The sequence below is a fragment of the Tenrec ecaudatus genome, chromosome 11, assembly GCF_050624435.1.
Source record: "Tenrec ecaudatus isolate mTenEca1 chromosome 11, mTenEca1.hap1, whole genome shotgun sequence".
Lineage (NCBI taxonomy): Eukaryota > Metazoa > Chordata > Mammalia > Afrosoricida > Tenrecidae > Tenrec > Tenrec ecaudatus.
Window position 1 is genome coordinate 138,460,906 of NC_134540.1, and position 27,120 is coordinate 138,488,025.

Consider the following 27,120-nt stretch of genomic DNA (forward strand, 5'->3'; position numbering starts at 1 on the left):
TAATTAGCTTAATTGTTCCATATTCAGGAGCAAGTTTCAGTGACTCTTCTGGCATTCACTTCAGTCTTTCTTTCTAGTGTGTTTCAGGAACGTTTTATATCTTCATGTATGATATTCTTGATGACATTCTATCTTGAAGTCTTGTCTAAGGTCGTCAGTGTTCCATGCTTCAAATTTATTCTAGAGCTGGTATCTAATTAGGTGGAATACACTCTCCCCAAGGTATAATTTGTTACCCCATTAAATGTTATGATGAAGGAATTGAGGAATTTCTTCATAGGCTTATTTTAATGTTCTTTGGCGTTAGCATGAACTTGTCTATGAGCACTTAGTAATTTGTATCACAACCAGTCCCTGACCTTGTTTTGGCTGATAAATTACTTCTACCCACAAAGGTAATCAATTTGATATGTGTGCATTCCAACTGGAGAAGTGCACATGTGCAGCATCCACTGATGTTGATGGAAAAGCTCTGGCTAAAAGTACCAGTTAATCTCCTACTTTGTTTTCATCCCAGAGCAATGTTGTCCAACTGCTAATCTTTCCTCTTTGCTTTCAAGTTTCACATTTCAATAACCAGTACTTATTGTAATTTTATATGTTTGATCAATTTCAGAATGAAATAGTAGGTGCAGTTACTCCATTCCTTCATCATATGATTTAATATTAACTAGTCTTCCTGGCAAGCATATAATCATATCACAGACAGAAGTGTACTTCAAGTTGCATCTTGACTTGATCTTTTTGAATATGAACATCCTTCATCAATTTCTTATCCCTAGCCTAGTAAACCACATAACTGTCCCAACTTAAAATGGTCAATACTAGAATATCAATCTTAATAGATTCCATTGCATTTTAATGAATTTGAATATCTTAAGATTCATACTTCAAATAGTCTACATTTCAAATATCAATGGATGTTTGGAATTCTCTCTTCTCATACTAAGCAATGCTTAATCAGTGAATAAAGGTCCTCGAGCTTTGAATTGCAACATATGCCAACATAAAGCTACTTTCAGGAAACAGATCTTTTCCGTATAATTATGAGTGCTTTTATATTTGAGTTTCTCTTCTTCAGACACTAAATCAAATCATGTTAGCCTGCTTCTTATAAAATTTCAGTGGCTAATTCCTCAGAAGTGGAAGGTCTAGTGGATTTCTTCCTAGTCTGTCTTCTTCGGGAAGCAGTGCTCTAGCCTCTCAACCACGGGAGACCCTGACGGTCTTTGAAATACTAGTGGCAGAGCTTCCAGCCACATAGCATCAGATAAGGTAAAAAAAGGATATCCAATTGACACATGAGTAGCAAGTCATAATAAGCAGACATCAGTGAAATGTCATTTTAAGAACTATTATATTTATTTGAGTTTATTAAGAAAGTTTTATTAGGATGCTTTAAATTACCAGTATGACACAGATTTTGGGTTTTTAGGGCTGAAGGTATCCTGGGAAATATTGCTTTACTTTTAAACTAAATTTTGAAAAATTTCCCTGGTGAAATATGCCTTTGCTTGCTCTGTGCTCCACCTGCTTATCATGATGGACTGGCATTGGGCAATGTTTGCCTTTAAAAAATGCTTTGACTATTTTAGTGGTCTATAAAAACCTGAACTGAATCTAATTTACTGAAGAGATTAAAAATACTGGCCCCAAAGCTGTAAAATATTGGGAACTTTAAGTCACTAACATGTTATTTTTCCTATCAGAATTTTCTCATTGCCCAATTGATTTTGTTTATTCCCCTTTTCTCTGTCTATTGTACCGGGACATTCTTTCTCCACTTTAGGATAAAATAAAGGCTTCCACTACCTCAGTATAGTTATCGCAATAGAGTATACTCTCATTCTTTATGTGTACTTCACAGCTCCTAACTGCCATTTTTAAATATTAGGAAAATGAGTGATCTGTTGTCCTAAAACAGCGTCCATGACATTTGATATTTCAAGAAATGTTCTTTGTATACTGAGTCATATGATATACATTAACAATGAAATGTGTATATGTTATTAAAAAAACTACCACTGAGACAATTCTGACACATAGTAACCCTATGTGACAGTTTATGACTACTCTATAGGATGTCTAAGACTGTAAATCATTTAAAATATATTTATCAGCTTTATTAGCATTTAATTCACATATCATACAATTCAACATGTTAAACATTACAAAGAGTTTTTCAATTATTGTCACAATCAATTTTAGAATATTTTCCTCTTTCTTTTGCTCATTATTATTATATGATAATGCAGTTATCTTCCCATGCAGCAACCCCAGGCTACCATTAATCAGTTACTTTCTGAATACCTTTACATATCCTATATTTAATATAAAGAAAAATATATGAAAAGTTTAAGAGGAAAAAAAGAAAACACCCAATAACCATAACAAAATTAAACAGGAAAGTTTCAACTGGAAATATATCAAAAAATAATAAAATATATAACAAATTTGAAACGGGTTAAAGGAGAGAACAAGTAAGAGGGTTTTAAATTTTATACTAATTGCATCTACAGTAGTCCACTTTCTAATGCACTGTGTCTGAGAGCAAGGCTGTTCACATCCCTGGTCCATGGTCAGAGGGGATTCCCCAGAGGTTTAATCTGCCCGAGGACTCTGCTACTGGATTTCCAGAGTCCACTGGTGTTCCTAATCATTTTGAAATTTGCTTCTCAGAACTCAAGCTCTAATTGTTCTTCTATAAAGGTTAAAAAAAGTGGGAGCTCAAAATCCATCCATAGATCTAAGGTTTTTATGTCCCTGGCCCACTTTAGAGATAGCATTATCTTTTGATTGGGCAATATTATAAATCATCCTTATATGATATATAATGATTCTATTGATAAAATCATTAATTTATACCAAGGCATAGAATTTGAAATGCTCTTTATAAAAGTATACATGTATAGGACAGATGTTTTAACTAAAATACACAGGTTACTGATTTGCACAGATCAAAAAACCCCAAGCTACATAATACTATTTAAGCAAACAATGAGGGTTAGAGATAGAGCACACACAAAAAAAATTTCAAAAAATCCTTAGATTTCCTCAAGGCTTGAATTTCCCCTACAGTTCACTGGGTGCACTTACAGGAGTGTGTGCTGATTGGCAGTCACCATAGACCAATGGTAACTGGCAGGAATGGATGAGTCTTCTCTCTTTCCCCTCACCATGTGAAACTGACCCCAGGTGAGGGAGGCCTCCTTTATAAATGTGTGTTATATGTACAACTAAGGGGGTATTGCATGTATCATAAACATTAGGTAGCTCACCTGGTGGCTTGGGAGATCAGATAAGAAGATTACTTGACCTAAGAAGATGTGTGTGCCTGTCCTGGTATCATACAGGTGTTATCAATTTGTTGTTGACTAACTTTGCTAGGCATAGTGATTTCCATATACATCCATGTCATGAAGTGTTCTGTAGTTTTACCACTCTTTTTAAGGGGATGCATAGTTTTCCATTGCCCATTGAGTGTGTGTATCAGAGTTACTTTAACTATTCTTCTATTTTCATTCTTTGAAGGGAGAAAAAATTCCTAAAAAGCAAAAATAGTAACAGACCCCTAAATAAGAGTATGGATAGAGTTAACAATCAAAGTACTGCAGTCCCTTAATACTGAATTTTAAGTGAAACATAAAGCAATAATATACTCAATGTATTGTTTCTAAGAGAATTATCACATATACAGCTATTAAAATGTCACCAAAGTGTTTCTACTGAATTTAATTCGACCATTGTTTAATTAAATTAGTTCATCTTTTTATCAAAGTATTGCAGATTTCTATAGGTTTTATTAATTAATGCCTTGTTTATTGTGTCACTGCTGTAGTTTTACCCAGTCCATTTGGTCTCATTTTACTCTTTCAGTATATATCAGTGTCTTATTTAGTAGGCCCAGTGAACTATTTTGTTTTCTACTGTGTGTATTTTCTATTTTTTACATACTGAAACCATTGGCCTGATAACCTTGAGATGAGCAGTTCTAAACCACCAGCTGCTTCGCAGGGAAAAGATGAGGTTATCTATTCCCATACAGAGTTATAGTCTCAGAAAGCCACAGAGGCAGTTCCACTCTGTCTTACAGGATCACCCCAAACCAGAATTGACTTAATACCAGTGATTTTGCTTGTTTGTCTTCTGCCCTGTAGTAGCACCAATAATTTTTGAACCAATTTTCTTAAGGAAAATCCTCGTGGCTCTGGTATTTACATTTAGGTCTCTGGTCAATATTGACTTTGATTACATGCATGGAAAACGGTATGGGTCCTGTTCCGTTCTTCTGCAGGGGAGATCCAACTTTACCAGCACAATTTGTTGAAGAGGCTGTCTTTCTCATTTAATCATTTTTACCCCATCCTTGAAAATAAGTTATTTGTAGGTGCATGAAATTACTTCCGGGTTTTCAATTCTATTTAATTTGTCTATGTATCTATAAATGTACCAATATCAAGGAGTTTAGACTACTGTGTCTGTGTAATAGGTTTTGAGGTCTGGTAGTAGGAAGCCTCCTTTGTTCTCCTATTTAAAGAGTTGTTTGTATATCCTCCCCCTGTTCCCTTTTCATATGAAATCGCTAATTGATGTTTCTGCTAAGTGCCATCACGTTGGCTCCAACCCATCTCTTTGAGTGCCTTCCTCTTTTTCTGCCAATCCCCCACTTTACCAAGCTCGATGTACTTCTCCGGGTACTTGACTCTCCTGACAATAAGGCCAAATCATTTACGATGAAGTCTTGCCAGCCTTGACTCTGTGAGACAATCTGGTCTTACTTCTTCCTGTCCAGATCGACCCCTTCAGCAGTCCATGCTAAAATTTCAATATTCTTCTCCAGCACCTAATTTAAATGCATCTCTTCTTCTACAGTCTTCCTTATGGAAGGTCCAACTTTCCCATGTGTGTGATGCGATGGAGAATACCATGGCTTTGGTTAGGCACACCTTGTCATCAAAGTAACATCCTCGCTTGTCAATATTCTAAAGAAATCTTGTGCAGCACATTCACCTAATGCAAGATCTTTGGATCTCTTGCCTGTTGCTTCCATTAGCAATGGTTGTGAACCTGAGCAAGACAAAATCCTTGACAATTTCAAATTACTTCTGCATTTATTGTGATGTTTTGTATTGATCCAGTTGCGAGGATTTTGCTCTCCCTTACATTGTGTTGTAATCCATCCTGGAGGCTACCATCCTTGATCTTCATCAGCAAGTGCTTCAAGTCTTTCTCACTTTCAGTGAGTAAGATTGTGTCATCTGCATGCCACAGGTTATTAATAAGCTTTCCTCCGATCTTTATGCCACAATCTACTTCATATAATATAGTTTCTTTTCTGATTGCTCAGCTTATAGATTAAACACATATGCTGAAACCCTGACACACACCTTTCCTAACTTTAAACCAGGCAGTAGTGCTTCGTTCTGTTCCGCTACTGCCTCTTGATCCATGTACAAGTTCCAGATGACCACAATGCAGAGTTCTGGATTTACCAATCTCCTCATACAGTTTATGGTGGTCCTTACCATCGTATGCCTTTGCCTAGTCAATAAGACACAAGAGACTTTGTGGTAGCCTCTGCTTTTAGCTGAGTTCCATCTGACATCATCAAGGATATGCCTTGTTCCGCTTCCTTTTCTGAGTCCAGCTGATCTTCTGGCAGTTCTCTGTCTATGTACTGCTGTAGCCACTCTTGAATGATCTTGAGCAAAGTTTTACTTGCAAGTGATAGCAGTGATACTGTTCTATATTTTGAGCATTCTGGGATGTTTTTTACCATTCTTTGGAATGGGAGCAAATATGGATCTCTTTCAAGCAATTGGCTAAGTCACTGTGTTCCATAATTCTGGCACAGATATACTGGTATAGAAAAGTATGTGCTCTCAGCGCTTCTTCGGCTAGCTGAAACAATCCAGTGGGCATTCTGCTAATACCCAGAGGGCATTCTGCCAATACCCTGAGGGCATTCTGCCAATACCCAGAGCCTTGTTATTGGTTAATGCATTCAATGAAGTTTGAACTTCTTCCTTCAGTACCATTGGCTTTTGCTCATACAGTGTCATTATCCTCTCTTAATGCTTCCTGAATCATTCAATGATTTGACCATAGAATCTTTCCAAATGGCAACCTGAGTCTTTAATTGCTTTAGTTATTCTATGATTAAGAGAAAATTTCAGAGTCTCTTCTGACACCCAATTTGATCTTTTCTTCCATTTCTTCTTTCCCCGACTCTTTAAAGACCATTTGCTTTCTTCGTGAGTAATGGTCTTGATGTCCACCCACAGCTCATCAGGTCTTCTGGGTCAAACCTGTTCTTGAGATGTTCTGGAAATTCAGGTGGGATAGCCTCAAGGTCGTATTTTGACTCTTGTTGATTGTTTTAATTCCCTTCAGCTATATCCTGAAATTAGATATGAGAAATTGAGCATCTTTTTCTCAGTCGGTCCCAGGTCTACTTTTAGGTGCTGATATTGATCTTCTTCATTGTGTCTTCTTACAGATCTAGTCCATTTCATTTCTATGTTTTCCATTTAGGGAAGTCCAGGTGTCCCACTATCTTTTGTGTTATTGAAAAATGGTTTATCTATGAACAAGTCATTAGTTTTGCAAAATTCTATCATGCAATATTCAGCGTCATTTCTAGCACACAGTCCATATTTTACCACTTTGTTGCCTTCCTCATTTTTTCCTCCAAGTTTGGCATTCCATTTGACAATAATTATCAATGTATCTTAATTACATGCTTGGTCAATTTCTGACTGAAATCATTGGTAGAATTCATCAATTTCTTCACAGCTAGCTTTTGTGGTTCATGCATAATAGTGAATAATAGTTGTATTGACTGAACTTTCTTGGAGGATGGTAAATGTAATTTGATCACAGATAGTGTTATAATTCATGGTGGATTTAGCAAGATCCTTTCTGATAATGAATGGGATGCCATTTCTCTTGATTATGTTATTCCTACTAAGTAAATCGTATGATTTTCTGACTCAAATGGCCAACTCCTGTCCACTTAAGTCCATTAATACCTTATATCTTGATCATCTTGCATTCCATTTAATTTTTGACCACTTCTAAATTTCCTAAATTCAGATTTCACACATTCCAATTTCCAGTGAGTAGAAGATATTTTCAGCTGGGTTTTTTTGTTTTGTTTTGTTGCCTTGAGCCATGCTTCATCAGCAAATGATCCTAAAGGCTGCTCCCACTGGCTTTCCCAAATTCAGCTTACTATGGTTGCCTTCTCTCCAAGAAATCAGCTCCCTTTTCATCACATTTCATTGCCATCACATATAAGAGGTCCATCTGCTTGCCATATCTGCAACAAAGTTTTGCTTCCTTTATTTAAATTTTAGTATTTGAAAATGTGCCGAAGCTATGCAAATTTCAAGTGGCTTCTTCCCCTAAAGTGGGGAGAGGTGTTCTTCTTCATTGTCTTTCCTTAGTCTGTATTAATTTTGACTCATTCATCAATATTGCATCTTTTTGATGGTTGTGCACATGGTTTTGCTTTATGATTTTTTTTTCAGAGCTCTCTTAGGTGGTGTACAGGAATCCAATTGATTTCTGCTTATTAATCTTGTATCCTATTACTTTATGACTCCCTCAATTGTTTCTAAATTACTTCTCGGTAGTATTTGAGGTTTTCTATCAATAAAGTAATATTAACTGCAAAAAATAAGAAATCTCCCTTTTTCTTGGTGTATTTTCCCCCTTTGTTTTCTTGTGTCTCATGGCTCTAAGACTTCCGGTTTGATGTGAATGAGAGTGGTAATAAACAGCATCCTTGTCTGATTCTACTTGTCAGGGAAAATGTTTTCCCTCTGATTCTAGTTATCAGAAAAAAATGTTTTCAATTTTTCCCCATTGAGTGTCATATTGACCATTAATCTTTCATATATGTCCTTTATTACATTTAAATATATTTCTATTTTGTAGAGTGATTTTAATTGTTGCTAGATATTTTCCAATGGATTATTTTCATCTATTGATATGATCATGTGGTTATTCTTTATTTTGTGTATATGGTGGATTATATTGATTGTTTTTCTAATGTTGAATTATCCTTATATTCTTAGTATGAATACTACTTGACCAGGGTGATTTATTTTTCTGATATGTTGTTTGATAGAGTTAGCCAGAATTTTTTCTACATTGATATTTTTGAGAGGTACTGGTTTGTAGTTTCTGGCTTGTGGTCTCTTGAATGTTAGTCTATTTTTGTCTTTGAGTTTAAGGTTTTGTTCTAATAGGCCGTATGCAGATGGGTCCTGGTTTTTTAATTCAGTCTACCATTGTTGTCTTTTGGTTGGTAGATCAAATCGATTAACAGTAATTATTGCAATATGTGATATTCTTGCTGTCAGTTTGCTTAGTTTGGATTTATTTTTCCTTTTTCCATGGTTTTGTTGGTGTCGTTGTTCCTCCCCTATTTCAGTGTTGATTAGAGTGGTGATTTCCTTGTATTTGTTTCTCAGTAATGTTGCCCTGTATGAAGCACTGATTTACCTACTATTTTGACTGCATATCTATAGTAATTACTTCTATATATTTTGTAATATTGGTTGAGGTTTTACAATTTCCTTTAGCTTTTCCTTGTGTGAAAATATGTTTACTGCTCCCTTGCAGTTTTGTTGGATATAAGATTCTTGTTGGGCAGTGTTTTACTCTTGCAGAATTTTAACTATCTCATACCATTGTCTTCTTGCCTGTATAGTTCTGCTGAGAATCTCAGGTGAACCATGTCAGTTTCCCATTGCAGATGACTATTCTTTGTTTCCATAGCTGCTTTTAAAAGTCTCACCTTTTCTTTGAAGTTGCAGAGTTTGACTGCAATATTCGTAGTGTTTTCCTTTTGCAATGTGTCTTTCAGGGTCTTTTACAGCTTCATCGAGAGGTATTTTCTTCTTTGTGATGATGGGGGATTTTTCTTGAATGATTTCTCAAATTATTTTCTCTGTAGATTTTTTTTGTTCCTTCATGCATTGGGATCCTGATGAAACATATTTTGTTTCTCCTGATAGTTTCCCACATTATATTCAGGTTTTCATTGGGTGGTTGTCCTTTTTTCTTTATTATTTTTCTTGTCTCTAACAATAGAGTAAATGTCTTCAAACTCATGTATCCAGTTGTCCCATTACCCCATTGCTTTACTCAGATATTTTACTGTGTTTCCTAGTTTTGTTATCTTAATATTTGTCTTTTGGTATTCCTTTCAGAGCTTCTAGGTTTCCAATTATTACCCCTATTGTCATAATTATTCCACACATCTTTGAAAAACCTAAACAACATTCTTCTAAATTATTTTGTCTTGGGCCTCTTTTTCAGGGTAATCCATTGGATTTGGGTCATTTTGGGTGGTTTGTGTATGTTTGCATAATTCAGTTGTTCACTGTTTCTGCAATATTGTTGTGATGTTTTCAGTCATATAGAGGTAATTGGCCATATTTTCTGACATAGGAGAGGTCTGATAAGAGTCAGAAACTCTATAGTGGGGAAATGGATACAGGGGTGAATGAGGAGACTCCCAGGAAAGTGGTACCTATGCAGGATGGCCTTCCTGAAGGTCTCCCTGTGTGATCACCAGATCTCTGCATGAGGAGGCCGAGTTAGGGTATTGAGATGGATACTAGGTCTTACAGCACATCAGGCCTTTTATTTTTGTCAGTTCCCCCATGGAGAGCTCAGCTGTGCTCGCTGTGAGTGTTCCCTTTTCATGGTATGAAAAGCCAGCATGGAGAGGTGGTCCAGGACCATCAAGGGCATCCCACAGACTTCTGAAGGCCCTGGACAATGGATCCTGTGGCATCACACAGAACAGAATTCCCACTGGGGAAATCACTTACTGAGACACTGTTCCCTCCCCTGCTGGCAAAGGAATGACAAGGCTCTCCAGAAAGATAGGCCTAGCTATCTAGGAAGGTACACGTGAGATGGAAGCAAAGCTCAAAATAGCAGTACAGTGAGCTTCAAGAGGTTGGTAGACTTGTTCTTATTTTATTTTGAGAACAGAAAAACAAATCTCTTTTCCCTGCCAGAAAAATAATGGAACCTAACATTTTTGCTTTCTCAGCGGCTTTCCCGACACTATGTCAGGTAGCCTATGGACACAGGGACCCATAGTCCTTTGCCAGATCACTCTCTAATCATAACGCTCTCATCCCTGGGCATCCTCTATAATAGCCGACTTCTATTTCAGGACTGCACAGAAGGAGTGAATAGTCCTATTGTACAGAAACCCACTATACAGGGGAACTCTGTTAAAAACAAAGTTACAGAAGCAAATACTGCACTCTCCCTACATAATATACAGGGTTGATAAGTGACTCTGATAGACTTAATTTACTCCTCACCCCAACCACCACAACCTCTAGAACTTGCTCCCTCTACCTCAGTAACACACAGTTTCTCCATTAACTTACCAAGTAAAATTGCATCTCCCAGAATGCTCTTCTCTAACTCATTAAAACTATTATACTAGCAGGAAGGCTTCCTAGGATCAATACCACCACTTAAAGCCTACTCCCAAGCACTTACACCCTAGTATTCCTACTCACTCAATTAACATTCCTTATTCATATCTATATAAGATGTTTTCCAGCACCTATTTGATCCTCCCCTAATCTAAAGAGCCAGTTCCTCATCCCTACATGTCACAGAAGCCGACACACTACTTTCAGCTCAACCAAGATGCGATGTAAACAGCAGCCAACATGAGCAGTTACCACAAAAAACAAACAAACAAGAGAAACAATTTGATTACTGAAAACTACCCAAACTCAATGGATTAAACTGAAGAAGCCATCAAATTGTCAGATGGAGAATACAAGAGAATGATGCTTAGGATCATACAAGAAATTAGGGGATCAATACTGAAACCAGATTAAAAGAAATTGAAACACTAGAAAAAATGCAGATACCAGAATCCTTAAACCCAAAGGAAATCCAGGAGTTAGGAAGAATTCTTGATGTAGCAAGAATGAAGAAGAAGACACAGGATCTGACAAGTAGAATGGAGGAAATGAAAAATCAAATTAGCATATGCAGAGATAATCAAGTAGAATTCGGCAAATGAGAGATAGAGCACACAGGTAAACAAAAGAATCTGAAGAAAGTCTAAGGATGGCATGGGACACCACAAAACAAAACAATATTTGAATTATTGGGGTGCCAGAACAGGAAGAAACAAATAAGCCTACAGTTACAACAGTGAAGGAATTCTTGGGGGGAAATTTCCTTTATATTATAAAGGAGATGATAACTATTCAGGAAACATAGAGAACACCAATAAGGTTAAACCCCCCAAAACAATAAAGACATATAGTAATCAAATTATCCAACTTCAAGGAAAAGAAGAGAATCGTCACAGGAACTACAGGGAAAACAACAGTCATATGAAAAGGGAGACAGATGAGAATAAGCTCAGACATCCTTGCAGAGACCATGAAGGAAAGACAAAATCGGAGCAACATACTCAGAAAGTTGAAAGACAAACTGCAATCTAAGAATCCTTTATCTAGAGAAGCTTCCCATCAAATTGAAGATGAAATAGAAGTGTTCATAAATAAGGTACCATTTGGAAAAATTAAAAAAACAAAACCAGGATTACAAAAAAAATACTTTCCAGTTCTTTATAGGCAGAAGAACAACAATTCCAGCACGCAAACATGAGACAACCACAGGTATAATACCACCCCAAAACCGACAGAGTGAAAACAGTACCCAAAATATTACAGATGCAATGGAGAATTGAAGACAAGAATAAACTCACATACACCAACCTTTAAAAGGGTAAATTAGTGAAATATCAAAAACCAATAGTATGAGATGACAGCAATTAATCTACATTTAGATTTAATGACACTGAATGTTAACATTTTTAATGCACCTATTAAAAGACAAAGAGTAGCAGGCCAGAGTTGACAAAAATAATCTATTACTCTGAAGCCTTCAAGAGACACATCTCAAACTCACAGACAAAATAGACCAAAGGTCAAAGGGTGGCAAAAATTTACCAAGAGAATGGCAGTCAAGGAAAGCAGGGGTGGAAATATTAATCTCTGACAAAATAGATCTCAAGGTACATGATGTAACAAGAGATAAGGATGGGCATTACCTTAGTATCAAGGAATAAATAGACTAACAACCCCTAAACATAATAAATATATATTTACCCAACAAAAGACCCTTGAAATTTATCAATCAAATCACCAAAGAGATGAAAACAAAGATAAAAGATCAACAATTACAGGAGGCTATTTCCATACACAGCTCTCCTAGAAAGATGAATCAACAGGTAAGAAACTCGATCAAGCAACTGAAAAGCTGAGCAACACAATTGAACAATTTGATCTCCTGGACAGGTTTCAGAGCTCTCCAACCAATGGCAAAAAACAAAACAAAAAAAAACATATTCTTCTCCAGTGCACACACTGGGACACAAGGCATTCCTGGGAAGTTCCAAACACATAGAAATCATTCAAAGCAGCTTCAGTGGAGAGCAAATATTTTGGGAATGATGATGACAACAAATATGCAAATGTGCTGGACACAATAGATGTATGTATGGCTTGTGATAAGAGTTTTATGAGCCCCCAATAAAATGATTTTAAAAAAGAAATCATTCAAACCATCTTCTCTGACTATAGCACAATAAAGCTGGAACTCATCAATAGAAAGAACAAAAAGACAAACAATTGTACACTGGACAATATACGTCTTTAAAAAGAGTGGGTAACAGCCCAGATAGAGAGGACATTAGGAACGTCCTAGGAACCAATGAGAACGACAGGGCAACATACATAAAACCTATGGAAAGCAAGGTCACTCTATTGCAGTAAATGCACATATGATAAAAGAGGAGAGAATTATGGCCAGAACCTTAACACAGCACCTTGAGCAATTAGAACAGAGTCAACAACATACTCTTTACAACAGCAAAGTAAAAAAAAAGCAAGAAATGAACTGGAAAACACAAGAAAATGGTGGGGGGGACAAGAACAACAAAGCACTGTGTGTACCAGTCTTTAAGTTGGAATCTGGATTCAGGACTAACCCACGAGTCTTTAGTTTTGCAGACAGATAAATGGATGATAATGGAGTAAGATTTAAACATGACTAATACAAATACATCTTCATAAAGCATCAAAAAGAAAAAAATCAACAAAAAGTTGGTTCTTTGAAAGGAACAACAAATCATTAGCAAACTTAACAATTAAAAGAAGGAGCAGATGTCAATATCCAGAATTAAGGATGTAACAAGGAAAGTTCCAATGCACCTTAATGGAATAAAAAAGATTAATTACACAATACCATGATAGATTGTATTCCAAAAAACTCAATAATTTGGAGGACATGGGAAAATACTGGGAAACTCTCTCCCCAAATTAATGTATGTGAACATTAAGAACTTGAACAGGCCCATAGCAGAAGACGGAATAGATAAGGTCGTTGCAAAAGTCCGGGGCTAGATGGATGCTTCACAGGAGAATTCTCATAAGCATTCAGAGAACAGGTGACACCAGCCCTACATAAACATTTCCAGACCACAGAAAGGGACCGCTAACTCCAAACCTCGTTCTATGAAGCCAGCAACACCCTGCCACTAAAACTGAACATGACCCACAAGGATAGAGAATTATAAACCAATATCTTTCATGAAAATATATGCAAATATCCTTTAAAATCTTGGATAATAGAATCCAACAGCATGAAATAATACATCAGGACCAAGTGGGATTCATACCGGGGATGCAGGGATAGTTCAACATTCGAAAAACAATTAATCAAATTCATCAAGAAAGGTGGGAGGGAAACATAACAACTGAGGCAGAAAATCTTTTGATAACATCTAACACACATTCCTAAAACTAATGCTCATGAAGATGGGATTAGAAGGGACAATCCTCAATACAACAAGGCCATGTACGAATCACCAACAGCTGATATTGCACTCGATGGAGAAAAGCTGAAAACATTTCCACTGAATAAGGGAAAGCAACCAAGTTGTCTCTTATCCCCACTTCTATTCAACCTTGTGCTGGAAGTCCTAGACAGTACTATAAGACAACAGCAATATATAAAGGGAATCCAATTGGTCCAAGGAGAAGTGAAGCATTGGCTATTTTCAGATGATGTGATTCTGTAGATTGAGAATCCTAAGGGGTCCACAATAGGACTGCTGGAAACAATGGAGGAATGTAGTAAAGTAGCAGGAGCTAAGGTTAACAAGAAAACATCATTTGGATTCCTATATACAAGTGATGGGGATTTAAAGAAGAAATCAAGGAATCAGTTCCAATTACTATAGACAAACCAAGCCTGAAATACTTAGGCATAAACCTAACAACAACAATAAAGGATCTGTGTAAAAACTACAGGACATTACTACAGAAAACCAGAAGGGATATACACCAATGAAAGACTATCCCATGCTCGTGGATCAGAAGACTCAATATTGTGAAAACGTCAATGCTACCCAAAGCAACATGCAAATTCAATGCATTCCCAAGCCAAATCCCAGCATTGTTCTTGAAGGAAAGGAGAAAACTGACTACTAACATCATCTGGAGAGGAAAAAAAAAAGATATGCAAATATATCCTGACACTGAACCTCTACTCTCCTTCACCGTAATAGCAATAAAAGGAATAGCAAACAAACAATAATTTACCAATAAAATATATGTCTATATTTGTTTTAATAAAAAAGAAGCAGCCTTGGTGACCTAGTGAATTTCCTGTTGGACTAGTGCAGTTTCCCAGAAGGAGACGCCCATCTCTCCCCATAAAGACCTTCTCCCATGCAACTGGGATAGAGTTCTAACTGCTGATCTTGTGGCTAGCGTTCCCACAAGTAACCATTGTGTCCCCAGGAGTCTAATGTAATTGTAAATAATTTATATCATTTTAAAAACAAACAAGATTTTTCATTAGGATATCATCTTTAAATTCAAGGCCACAATTGATTTCATATTAATCTGTTTAGCTATTTAACTAGCTAGTTTACCCAAAATTGTCTTCTTCAAAATAATATAATTGTCACACAGAACTCACAGAGGATACTAACAATTGTGGAGGTTATTTATAAAGTTAATAGAGGACTACAAGTCAGGATCAGTAAACAGTAAACATAATGCTATTTGTCCATTAGTCCACATCAATATTTGTCCTCTGCCAGCAATCAAGTATCTCTAGGGTCTGCAGTGTGTCAGGCATGTAGTCCCTTCACCTCTGCCTCTATGGTCCAGAAAGATCATCGGAACTCTGTCGTCCTTCCCACAGTCTTGGGGTACTCACTGTTTGAATCGGTGAACCTCGAGGCTAGAGGCAACACAGACAAAGCACAAAGATTTTGAACATGCTTTTCTAATTTTTCTGGGCTCTCTGTCTCTGCTCCTGCTTCAAAGCCAGCTCCCTGTGTCCAGGGACTGATAACAAAGCCGACCAAGCCCCTCCATTAGTGTTACACATGCCCAATTTGAGTAGTGCTACGCAATAATCTGGCAGCCTGGTTACAGAGACCTGGGTAGAAGAGCCATATGAGAAAATTCACTCCACATAAATGTGCAGTGAGAATCTAGAGTACATGCCCCTGTATAGATTTTTTTTTTCTGGAAGATCCAAGAGCAGGAGCCAAGAGCAAATCCATTCATTTAGAAGTTCAAAAGAATCAATGGAGGATAATTTTCTCTAAAAATATATTGATACTCAAATATGAATGTTATTTTCCTTCATTTCTTATGTATATCATGTACAATATGCTTTTCTCTATGTTGGGAAGTAAGCCATTGTCACCCAGTGGAGTTACAGTGACCTTCTTTTATTTAAAGTTGGGGAAAGCAAAGTGAATAGATTCTGAAGCATGACACTGAAACCGGGAGCCAGGAATCTCCAAAGTTGGAGAATTCAGGTGGCATGATGTCTTCATGAATTAGTTTCACTATAACCCAACCTACTTAGTGGTGGCTATAGAAAAGTATGTGCTGGCTTCCAGAATAAAAATACAATCTAATAAAATGTAAAAAAGTGCGGGAAAAATCTAAGCGCCATTTCAATATGTTAGTTTATACAGATATGTCACCAAATTATTTTTGGTATAATTTAAAAAATCTATGCAGAACTTCAATGAGAAATAAATTCCTAATATAACCAGTCACTTTTGGCAAATTTAATCAATTAGAAAATTATCTGCTGTATCTTTCTCTCTTTCTCATCCATACACATATATTAGGTAAAACCTCACCATAATTACAACTATATGTCCAAAAATAAATAAAAATATACACTAAGAATACTTTTTTCCATTTAGCTTTCTAAAGCCAACATCTTATTAGGTAAATAGAATTTTATTGAAGACAAAAAAATCCCAAAATAAAATTTCCAAAATAAACAAACTAGTAAATAATACTACTTTATAAATGCTAATATTTGAGTTCTTAATATATGTTATTTGAAAATGTTATTATATTTAAAGTGTTCAATACTAAAGGTATTAAATATAGTTGGACATTTAATTTGGATAATTATATATCAATATCATTTGCATAAAACTAGATGTGAAGTTATTTTTCAAATATAGTATTTAGGCATGGGCAACAAAAATTAATGTAATCAAAATAATATTGTTTCCATTTGGGTGGATCTAGTTAGTTATTTTATCTTAATTATTTTCCTATTAGAAAGATATTTAAAATACAAATATGAGTCATTACAGAGAAAGCAGGTATTTTAAACTTTCATGTTGAAAAGGATTCAATAAATAATGAATGTTAGTAATTAAAAATATAAATACATGCATTAAAGGGCTCAGATTGTTGAGATTTAAATTGTATTCTGATGTGGTTAATTAACTTTATAATAAATAAGTATTGCCATAATGAACTGATGATGTAGTATTGAATAAATTGAGTCTTTTGCCTTATTTCGCAAAGTACTACATAGATAACTTCATAATTGTGTCTATATGGAATAAACACCTTATTTAGAAGTACATTTTTTATGAAGCTATTTAAATCAATGTTTTAGTGTGACATTTCACCTACTGGTTAGCTATTAATTAAATTTTAATAAGACATTGGTAAAAGCCAATTATAGTTATAAAGATTTGTATGCAAAGACTGGCTCTAGTCAAGCATTTCTATTTTCAATCAGTTATCGATTTAGAACTACATAAAATATTCTATTAAAATGGATTCAGAAAGTCAGCAATAGCTATTTTGGGGTAAAAAAGAGACCTCAACTCTCAAATAAATTGTAAAGGGAACATTTATTAAATTTTAAACAGGAGGAGACAAGAGAAAGACAAATAATATATCCGGATAGGGGAGAAGATCAGCATGAATTTGCAATCGCACTTAAGGGACTGCAGAGAGTCGAAGACTTAACAAGGGAGGCAAGGGAAACTGACACAAAAGCATGATTGGCAACAGATCAATACATCAGAGTTACAGGGGAGATCACAGAAGTGGGAATGGGACCCAGATAGAAACCTGCACATTTTGCTAGACAGAAGAACTTACAGGATTTTTTCAGGACTATTTGGCTAAGGTGGTCAGGGTATGACTCAACCAGGCAGCCCTATCCCCTCAATTTCCATTAAGGGTGCATCAAAAAAAGCCCATAAGAACTGTGCCGCTTCTCCCTTGACCAGCTAGGATAGTGTCACTGAACCTCTTTCTAATGCACTCTGCACTAAGATCCAAGCTATGCACACTGCTGGATAATAGTCTGAAGGAATTCAGTGGAAGGTGAACTTATGTGGTGGCTCATAAATAGATGTTAGGCTTCTACTCTGAACCATGCCCTACTTCATACTTAGAAAAGAAAGCTCTAATACATAGTTATGGAGATTTATATACAAAATGCTCTTTAGTAAAGCATTTTGACTTTCAATTAATATCAATTTAGAAATATAGAAAATATTCTTTAAAATGCATTCAGGAAATCAATAGTAGCTATATTGCCAATTCTTTGTTATAAATTCTCTTACTGTCCTAATTTCTTTACATATAATGATCCCATGGATATGAATGAAGGAGCTCCAAGAAGTTTGTGGAAAAATCAAAAATATCTTCTTATATCGTTGAACTATTTAATTGATGTGAAAGGGTACCCCCCCACCCACACACACACAAAATGAAACAAACAAACAAAAACAGAACGGAAAAAGCTCCCCTGAGCAGAGTACACGTATTTCACACTAGGCAAGCATTTGGGCAGTTCTTTCTGAGTTAGCGCACCCAGTGGCATTGCCTGGGAAGGTTCTCTCTGGTCATCGTGATTTTTTTTTTGTAAAAGAAGTTTCCCTCTAACCTCGTTTTTTTTGTGATGGCAGATTTAAGAGAACAGCATATGGTTGTGAAATGTTGTTTCCTGCTCAGGAAAAGTGCCACAGAAACTGTTGTGATGTTGAACACAGCTTACAAGGACAGTGCTATGGGAAAAACTCAAATGTATGAGTGTTTTTCTTCTTTCAAAAAAATGTAAAATGTTGATTGATGGCAATCCTTGTTCTGGACATCTGTCAACTTCCTAAACAGATGAAAATGTTGGCTGGAATTCATTTGGAGTCCACTAGGTCAGACTGTTAATCAAGCTTTTGATTTAAAGGTTCTGAAAAGATTGCATAACAGGGTATGGCAAAAGGCCTGATATGTGGCAGATAGGGGACTTGTTTTGCCACCAGGACGACACATCTGCTCTCATAGCCATCTCAGGAGGCCAGTTTTTGCAAAGCACAGAAAGCCTCTCTTGCCCCATGCACCTTACTACTCGGCCTTGCTGTGATGCAGCTTCCTTGTGTTTACGGGAATGAAGAGGGACATGAAAGACAGTGATTTAATGAGATAGAAGAGGTGGGAGGGAAATGAGGGAGTTGATGTCAGCCATTCAAACAGATGAGTTTGAAAACTGTTTCCAAGAATGGAATCACAGATTTGGCAAATATATTAAGTATAATGGAGAGTACTTGAAGATGATAAGGTTGTTCTGTGAAAATAAAATTCTTTTGTGGGGGAACAAGTCATCATATGTGGATGAAGTACCAATCAAACTGTTTAAGAAATAAAAATAAAAGTTAATGGAATTTTCCCAATAATTTTTAAAGCACCCTTGTTCTATCAGATTCGTTATATAGGAAAACATTCAAGTGCTGCTTGGATTTAAGTAATATCACAGTGTCTCATTTTAGCAAATAAGGCACATAATGATAATGGAGCCTTACGAAAATTCTCTGGTCTTCACTCTAAAAGCAATTGAAAAGTTTTTGCGAGTTCCAGAATTGAGGACCTCAACTCATCCAAACGATAAGCCTAGCTCTGAGCCTCCACCCATTTTTCTCTTGTGACGTGCGTGTAAGTCAGTCAGGTTCACAGAGACCCTCTGTGAAACACAGGGGTGCCTTGCCCAGGCCCAAGCCCCCCTCAGAATGCAGGCTAAGTTTAAGCTCGTTCATTGTTGCATCTGGTGACTCAGCCTACATATTTGAAAAGGTCGACTCGTTTATTTTCCTGCAGCTCTCAAAATCTTCCAACCGACTGCAGTGTAGGCAAAAGAGCTCCCTTGCGATTGTCACACACTTAGGCAAATGGAAGTCCACAGAAGAGGAAACGTGGTCCTCTGGGGCTAAACTAAAGACCTAGTGAAGAATATTTTTAAGGAAGGGACCTTGACATAAAAATCTTATTATCAATCACTTCAGCAGCCCTAAAAATCGCCTTACAATGGCTTTTGACCATGCTATAAAAACTTACCCTTATTTTGTATTTCACAAACAAATACGGGTATCAGGGTTGTGCCTGATTCATTTATCTCATTCAAATATCTCACCATATTTATTCAATCTGTATGCTGAGCAAATGATCTGAGAATCTGGACTCTTGTGAAGAATGGGCCTCATGTTGAGAGGAAGGCTTATTAGAAACCATCTCTATGCAAATGCATTGTCATTTGAGGAAGGCCCTCAAGGTGCTGAGTTGACACAGTGGCTGCAACCATGGGCTCAACCATAAGAACAATTGTGAGGATGGTGCCACGGCCAGGCGATGTTTCTGCCTGTAGCACATAGGGTGACTAAAACAGCATGCTGTCTTGAGGACTGAGGTGGGCCTGGTCTAAGCCACAGTGCTTTTCAAAGCTTCCTGTGCATGCGGATCTTCAGCGAGGACTAAGGGAGCCCAGGAGTAGACCTACGGTGGAATCATGGTGTTGCAACAGAACCACGTGGATTTGCAGAAGAAGGAACAAGTCTATTTTAGAAGTCATACAGCTGAAATATTCTGTAGAAGTGAGGATGGCAAGTCCTTCTCAGGGCCTTTGGACATGTCCTCTGGGGAAACTACTACATGGAGAAAGTAACGTGGATGACAGGGGAAAAAGAGAACGACTCTCAAGGGGATGGCTTGGCACATTGGCTGCAACAAGGGGCTCACATGAGGCAAAACCTATGAGACTGGAGTAGTGCCAATCAGCGTTTGATTGTGTTGCCTGTAGGCTTTCTCTCTTTCCCAACCCACTTGATAGCACCTTGCAATACGGACATATTGCAGAAACTCTTGGTAGAGCTGAACACTCTGAATGATGTCCCATAATTTTATTCACATCCAAATGTTTGAGATAGTGAATGTATAGTTAATAGTGCTCAGCAAGTACTAGTTAGAGAAATAGTGTCAGCACCGTTACACTTCCCAGGATTTTACTCCCTTCTCTCTAATTGCATTGTATCTCATAATGTATTAAGTCATATTAAAACTCCTTTTTTATAAAGCCAATACTTTGGCTAACTTTAAGTTTGGATCTCACATGGTACATTAAATGTGTTCTGGTTGTCAGTCTACCTATAAAACAAACTCCCTAAAATTGTATCTTTTTATAACAAACTCCCAGTTGTTCAGTTAACTTAAGCATGGAAAATTGAAACACAGCTAGTGAGGTCCCACTGGGCTCATTGTTCATCTGGCTCAGCATCCCCGTGGGGCAGATCTAAGCACAAAGATCACACTAGCCTTCAATCGAATTCTATAGACGATAAAATAAACTCTGACTTTAAATAGAATTCCACAGAAGGTAAGAAGAAAGGAAAGAAAATAAAAGATCTTTGACCATTATATATATTGTTTTTGGAGGGGAACTGTTCTTAATTCTACCATATAGCTATTTCCATCTCAATAACTTATACAGTAAAATATTCTCTCCATATTGGATAATTAAGTATCTAAACACCTGTTTCCCAAATGTATGTTGTTTATTTAGTAAGTCTAATTTGGAAAACAATCTGCACAAATAATGAAAATACTATTAAGTAATTACATTCAACATATTTATTATGATTGTTTTAGAAAGTTAGAAACTGTCAGACCAGAAAAGCAAAAGTTTCATTCGACTTTTTATTCATATTACACACACACACACACACACACACACACACACAAACTGCCTTCTATGACAGCTCTATGACTCATTCTATTATTATTTTATATAGATATATGAAAAAGATCTGATGATCCAGTTTTAAATCTTGGCCTATTTCCTGCAAGAGAGGTTATTTCCTGCTTGCCTTTCCTCATGATTTACCTGGTATTTTCTACAATAATTTGAAAACATTTCATTGAATTTGGTACATTATGAAAGTGAGCTATTCATTAAAATCTCTTTCATAAATTTCAAAGGAGAAAATTAATTATTGTATAGGTTGAGAAAAATCATTACCCTTGCTTAATTTCCTCTCTGAAAGTGACAGGAAGAGAATTTTTACATTGAATCAACCTAAAAAAAACCCACAACCACATGATTACTTCCTTTTCCTATAAGTAACCTATTATGATTAATCTGCTCACATTTCTTTTCCCTTTATATCTTTGGGACCTTTTTATGATTTTTGTCTCATAAATTTTGGGTCATTGATTTATCCTTATGGTTCATGTTTTTCAAATATAAGTTTTCATTTAAAATTATTAGATTTCCATGAGAAAATATTCAATAAAGAGTGCTAACTTACATATTAACTCTCGGGATAGCATGTACATATTCATTACTAACTTTATATCAGGCATTATATCTAGAAATTTAGAAGTGAGGTCTCATTATAGTCATATTTCCTCTACAAAGATATTGATAGTTGTAAAGAGTACAAAGGCACTGCATAGTGACCTCTTAAGACAGGGTAGATGTGCCGCTGTGGGTTTCTGAGACTGTAACTCATTACAGAAGAAAGCCTCATATTTCTCTGGATGAGTGGCTGCTGGTTTCAAACTGCTAACCTTGTGATGAGCAAGCAGGTCAACATGGAACTCGCTACATCTACAGGGGTAAAAAACGTCTGCACCCTTCAACCTTCTTACTAATTTTATACCAGTCATCCGTATAACAGCATTCTTTAAATAATTCATGGGAATGGTCACATAGAACTCACAGACAACACTTACAATTAGGGGTTTATTAGATAAGTTTTCAGGTTACAATTCAGAATCAAATGTTTAGCATGCAGTTTTTCTAGTCAGTAGAGCTTCTCAGTTTTACCTGAAGTCATACCTGTCTCTGGTCATTAACCTTGGCCTTTCCCCCCTTACCCAATGTTGCAAAGTTGATAAATGCCCGAGGTAGTTACATAATTTCATGTAGCCTTGAAGATGTAGAAAAGGATAGGGGTGATATTATACCTGTCAGTCTGGCCAGTCTGATAGTGCCTCCTTGTGGGCATGGCCTTCTCTTAAGGAGCGCTCAGGGAACCTCCCTTTCTCTCTGTCTTGACATTCCTGCAGGTTGACCACACCACCGAACTGAGAGCTGCTGAAACCCTGATAGGTTTCCACTGCTATGGATCCCCACAGCTTTGCAGACACTGGTCTGTGATCTTCCTCATTCTACATCACTGCATGTGGCTGTGTGAGTTTGAGAGTCACTTAAGGACCAGAATCAGACTTAAGGACCGAGCTGGAATGTTTTCTTGATATAGAATTTTACTTCTTGATATAAAGCTCTTTCTTATAGCTATATGAGTGTCTCCAGATTTGGTTCTCTAGTCAACCCAACCCAACACAGCAGTGATGAAAACAGGAAGCAGATCACCACATGATTGGACCTGGAGAACATTATACTGAACATCGTCATCACAACCTGGCGCACCACAATGCCCCTAGGGCACACCACATCCCCAAAACCTTTAACCCAAAGATGCTCAGGCTCAGCACTGTGGGCCAGCAAACCTAGCTTCCCAATTAGGTGTCTGCAGGCAATCCATCCCAAATTGAGCCTCCTGCTCAATACACTCACCTTCATTTGCTGTCACCTGGAAGCCAAATCTGCTTACTTGTGCTTTCACTCTTGATTCTGTGGTTGTTGCTGCTACCTATTCCTCTGTCAGTTCTCTGGTGTCACTTCCCCCCCCCCACCCCCCCGAATCAAGAAGTTTCAATTGACAGGGACCTTACAGTCAAAAGGATGCACTCCATTCCTCACCCTAGAATAGAAAAATATTAATCATAGCATCAGGAGCAGGTCTGATATCCAGAAGTGTGTGTATATACATATATAATTATTAAAAATGATCAAGGGTAATGTAACAAAGAGATATTGCTGAAACCCAAGTGGGGACAGAGTATGATAGTGGGACAGGAAGAAAGTCAAGGGAAATAGAGGAAAGAGCTGGGAGGCAAAGGGCATTTATACAGGTCTAGATAAAGACATGTACATATGCAAATATACTTATATATGAGGATAGGGAAATAGATCCATGCGCCTATAGTTATACGTTTAGCATTAAGGTAGCAGAAGGGCATTGGGCCTCCATTCAAGTACTCCCTCAATGCAAGAATACTTTCTTCTATTAAATTGGCATTCTATGATGCTCACCCTCCCGATACAACCGCTGAAGGCAAAGCGGATGAATAAGCAAATATGGTGAAGAAAGCTGATGGTGCCCGGCTATCAAAAGATACAGCACCTGGGATATTAAAGGCTTGAAGATAAACAAGCGGCCATCTAGCTCAGAAGCAACAAAGCCCACATGGAAGAAGACACCAGCCTGTGTGATCACGAGGTCCCGAAGGGATCAGTTATCAGGCATCAAAGAACAAAAAATCATATCATCGGGTTCGCACCTCCATGATACGATCGCTGAGGACAAATGGGTGCATAAGCAAATGTGGCAAGGAACCTGATGGTGCCCTGCTATCAAAAGGTGTAGCGTCTGGGGTCTTAAAGGCTTGAAGGTAAACACGCGGACATCTAGCTCAGAAGCAGCAAAGCCCACATGGAAGAAGCACTCCAGCCTGTGCGATCAGGAGGTATCGAAGAGATCAAGTATAAGGCATCATCAGAACAAAAAAATCTTACAGCAGTGAATGAAGGGGAAAGTGCAGATTGGAGACCCAAAGCCCATTTGTTGGCCACTGGAGATCCCCTTGCAGAGGGGTCTAGGAGAAGAGATGAGTCAGTCAGGGTGCGATGTAGCACTGATGAAGAATACAGCTTTCCTCTAGTTCCTAAATATTTCCTCCCCCCTTACTCCACTATCATGATCCAAGTTCTACCTTGCAAGTCTGGCTAGACCAGAGGATGTACACTGGTACAGATAGGAACTGGAAACACGGGAATCCAGGGCGATGATACCTTCAGGACCAGAGGTGTGAGTGGCAATACTGGGAGAATAGTGGGTTGGAAAGAGGGAACCAATTACAAGGATCTACATGTGACCTCCTCCCTGGGGGATGGGCAACAGAAAAGTGGGTGAAGGGAGACGTCAGACAGGGTAAGATAAGACAAAATAATAATTTATAAATTATCAAGGGCTCATGAGGGAGGGGGTAGTAGAGAGGGAGGGAAAAAAAAAGAGGACCTGATGCCAAGGGAAGTGGAGAGCAAATGTTTTGAGAAAGATGAGGGCAAAGAATGTACAGATGTGCTTTACACAATTGATGTCCCTATGTATAAGAGTTGTATGAGCCCCTAATAAAACATTTTTAAAATGCTTGTTATTTTAGAACAACATTTGAAGACAAATTATATAAGGTAATTGGGGCTTAAAAACACATTGTTAGAGAATAAATTTAATCAACATGGAAAACTCTTAATATTTTAAATTATATATCATGTACTCATCATACGTAACAGCTCCTTTAAATACCATGAAACAGATTTTAAATACCACACTAATTCAAATACTAATTTTGAATTAGTTTAAAAACAAGTTACTATAGCAGATGCAGTTAAGTTTAAAATGTAATGCCTTATGATTTCATTTCCCTTTTGACCTGTTCCAAAGTTATTTCAGTTTTTAATACTTTCTCCTTTTTTTCATTGAGGTTTTCCTATGTTTGGCATGTCGTGGGCTTTTTGTTTCTTTTTTTTTTGGTGAGTGTGTGTTTTTTGTTGGTTGTTTTGTTTTTGGTGTGAAAGTGCTTCCTGCCTGTGTTTTATATGTTCTGCTTATGAAGTCCTAGATTGGCAGGTATATACAGTAATTCCACTGAGAACTGCCTAGGGACGTGGTTGAGAAGGAGGAAGAGGACTGGGGAGCTCACGGTGGGTACAAGAAGACAATGTTCTTGTGACGATGATAGCACAGGCCTTCCTAATATGAACCATTAAATTCTATGATTTGGAAGTACATGCCAATAAACCTTAAAAAATAAACTCAACAAATCACTATTTTAGTTAGGGTGCCATTTATCATAGTTTAGTCGGAGGGACTTTGTGTGACCGAGGAGAAAAGCTCCACAGTTCAGGTTTCCGAAACTGTAATCTTTGAGACTAGATTGCTGTGACTGTCGCCTGAGGGCGTCTCTGAGGCTTCTGACAAAAACACTGCATCTGGCAGCAGCGCTGTTAACCGCTGCAGCGCTAGGACCCTCCATGACCTAATTAGCACCTATGTGGCCTGACATGTGGACCGCTTGTGCATTCCATTCCAAAATGCCATTCACAACGAGGAAAGTCGGAGCTAGCATAAGCTGGTCAGTGGAAATGGGCGATGGTTGCACGGTATGATTCATGGAACTGGCTGAATTGAATTGCAGATGTGAAAAATGTTGACTTGGCAAATTGTGTTTTCCCTATGGGTTTGCAACATTAAACAATTTTTCAGTAGTGACTGCACCACTGTAAACTTTAAACATCAGCATAAATGCATTAAAATGTATTATCAAATTTTCTATAGATACACCTGAAGAAAATATGTTTTGCTCAAAAATATATTTACATTGATTAATCAGACTGTATACGAAAAAATATGTAAAACTACCTATTTAATGTCAAATATTCAGAAAATTTGGATCAAGAGATTTAAGGAAGGTCTGATTGCTTATTTGTTATCATGAATGCTGAGTAAAAATTCTGTATTCAATCTAACATTGCCATCTTATGTGCAACTTAAAATATTCAAAACACATAAACAATATCAACTGTTAATGTAGACAGATTTAAGAGCCACACAAGAGTTGAAACTATCCAGAACATTTAAGGGGTACATATTAACTACCATAGCAATCAAAAGGATACCTGCAATAGTGAAAATATGCAATAACTGCAAGCAAAATTATTGAATATCCCCTTTTGTGGGTGCAAAGTTAGCTCCTTGAGGACAGGACAGGACCACCACCTTCCAAGGTTCAGGCAAGACCCAGGGGAAAATGCTGATGACTTGGCCCAATGAGCTGATGGTGCACTGACTCTCTCCTGAGATAACGTGGACACTTTCTCTCCTGTTCTCCAGCAAAGCTGCTGAAATCCAGCAGTCTCCAAACTATCAGGTGCTCCATGTTCCCAGCTTAATCCTCCTCCCTGGTGTGTGAACAGTTTCGCGAAAATATGAATGTTTCTTAGTATGTCCTCAGATAATGGTCAACAACCCTTTGTGTGGGAACTTGTCATGGAATATATGTCAACCTGCCTTGAATAAAGTCCAGGGCAGTGGAGGGTCATTTTATTCATGCACCCCCAGCCTCCAACAGTTTTGTCTCTTTATATCTTCATCTGTAAGTTTCTTTTCATGAAGATCATGCCCTCTCTTGATTTGTAAGATAGCTGGCATTGATTAATCTTACAGTTTTGAATATATTAGAGGTTATGTTAACTCTCTTGGAGTCATGATAATAGTGGACCTATTTGCAACAGAATCTTATCTGG